We start from the raw sequence: 2,500 nt of genomic DNA, 5'->3' as shown, positions 1-2,500 counted from the left end.
CGTTATGGAATGTTTAATCCGTGTGTAACTCACTTGGAACGTGGTACTTTCATTTCTATTTATTTTCTCTTTACAACAACATTGTTAATATTGTTTTAAAGTAGAAAGACATATAAAATTAGAATATTACCTTCTATGATCTGTTTGAGAGTCAACTTTTCTTATGCAACGTCTTAAAATCAAAGAATTTTCACACACAACCTTATACGGTCTTGTCCAGGCCAGAGTGTGTGCACATGGACGTATAATTAGAATAGTGTATTACACCAAAAAGAATTTTGGTACATGTGCTACTTAGGGTTCATTTACTCAAACAACTACCACAGACACAGCAAAAATTTCAGCGAATGAGCCGAAAGGAGCCTAGGAATCTTACTGAAAGCCGACATTCAAATCGGAGCCATCGTAACTGATGAACTGGTGCATTCTTAAAACAACAAAGAACACATGTGGCATGAGATATCGCAGCTAAGCAATGGCCACCGGCCATAACTCCGTTTGCACATTTACAGTCGGTGGAAAGGCTTTGTCAAGTGCGTCCAAAAGCACATCCCACAGGCCTGCATCCACTCGACCTCCCCAAGGCCTGTACAATGTGAAATCAAGGTAATCTGGTTAAGTGTGTATGCCCAGAGGCTAAGATTAGCTTAATCTCATTTGGATGGAAGAAACTGATTAGAAACACACTCACACACACACAATTTTCTTTTTATGATACCTTCGCTTATCTAGTGAAATGATGTTACACATCAACAATTTTGGTCGCATTCTACATTAATCACCATCAACCCGAGAGTTTCCCTATCAGAAAAAAAACTCTCTTGCAAGAAAAATTTAAGAACCATAAACTCTCTAATAAACCTTTAAAACACTGTAAAAAAAAGTTCCTGAACTTTTAAATGTCTAAAACTATTTTCATTCCCTCAAAGTTAAGTTTAAAATGACTCATTTTTAATACCAAGTGCTTAGAAATCAGATATTTAAAATATATTATGAATATAAAATTGACATGTCATTGAGTATTTGTTTATTTATTTCTCACATTAATTAGTACATTTTTCTCACTGATATAAATATTGCTTAAAATGTAAGGAAGTATCATGTCTGCTACATTTGAATATGTGTGGTGGCCAAAATATTCATAAAAATATTCATGATGGTTTAGAGGTCACAAAGTTTGTCCTGCACCTCCAGAGTTGGGGGGTTGATTCCATCTCCAGCCTATGTGTGTATGTGTGTGTGTATGTATGTATGTGCATGTGCGTGTGTTTGTGGAGTTTGCATGTTCTCCTCATGCTTCAGGGGTTTCCTCTGGCTTTTCCAGTTTCCTCCCAGGTCTGAAGACATGTGTTGTAGGCTGATTGACATTTCTGAATTGTTCATGGTGTGTAAGTGTTTGTGACTGTGTCCTGTAATAAGTTGTTCTGTTGTCCCCCACCTTGTGCCCCGAGTCCCCAGGGATAGACCCCAGGCTCCTCGTGTCCCTGTGTACTTTATCTGTGCACTTCAGAAAATAACTGTAATTAAACAGTACTTGAAACATTACTTTCATTTGATACCTTGAGGTTATAAAGTTTTATTTGACTTTTTATACAAAAAAATATTCATTTTAGAATATGTTAAATAGAATATAAATATCACTGAGATACACTATATCTATGTCTTACCATGAAATATTGCTGACAGTGTAAGAGTTTATAATGTATACTACATTAGGAGTGTAGTGCCGTACATGTAGTGCTGTATTTATATCTGTATGTGTTATATGTGTTAAAATATTCTTTTTTTTTAAACTTAGACTTATACCAGATGTGGTTGTGGGTTGGACAGAGTTTTGTTTGTTTTATATTATTCATATCACTATGTTTAATTTACAGGACATAACTTTTTCAATTCCTGCACCAGACACCCTATGGAACTTTCTGGAAAGCTTTCTTGACTGAGTCTAACGTGACTGAGTAAACAAGCTAGTCCAGCAAGCTTCAAGAACAACATTGTCTTTCCTAAATCAACAAACTCTTATTTAGGCTGCAACTGACATTTTGAGAAAAAAAAAACACCTTACTGGGTGGACCAACTGTGCTGGGTGGACCAAAAGTTGGATGGGATCCTTTAAGAAGCATATCATTAACTATGCCTTCATGGTTTCTTGAGAATATTTTACTAATGATGGAGGACATTAGACAGAACTTTATTGTCATTGCATAGTACAGGTACATTCTTCACATCCCAATGTTGGCGGTTGGGGTCAGATCACAGGGTCAGCTGGCTAATCAGCCTTCATCTCAGAGCGAACCATTAAGGAGACCACAGGGAACATAGACTGCGAGGACTGCATTAAGTGGGTGCAGAGAGGGTTAAGTGCCTTAAGTTCCAGTGGCAGCTTGGCAGTGCTGGAGCTTGAACCCTGATCCTCCAATCAACAACCCAAAGCCTTAACCACTTGTGCCTCACTGCAGCACAACTTGCTATTTTGTGAACAACATGCCCTGCAGATTCT

The 2,500-nt window shown here is 37.5% G+C and overlaps 1 protein-coding gene across 2 annotated transcripts in view; it reads left to right on the top strand.

The window, feature by feature from the left end:
- Positions 1-2,500, top strand: part of cacna2d3a (calcium channel, voltage-dependent, alpha 2/delta subunit 3a) — a 198,881-nt gene that overhangs the window by 185,908 nt on the left and 10,473 nt on the right. The gene's annotated exons all lie outside the window — the stretch shown is intronic.

Source organism: Tachysurus fulvidraco, chromosome 14 (assembly GCF_022655615.1).
Source record: "Tachysurus fulvidraco isolate hzauxx_2018 chromosome 14, HZAU_PFXX_2.0, whole genome shotgun sequence".
In the NCBI taxonomy this organism is placed as follows: Eukaryota; Metazoa; Chordata; class Actinopteri; order Siluriformes; family Bagridae; genus Tachysurus; species Tachysurus fulvidraco.
The sequence above is the reverse complement of the archived record's forward strand: the minus strand, read 5'-3'. Positions and strand labels throughout refer to the sequence as shown.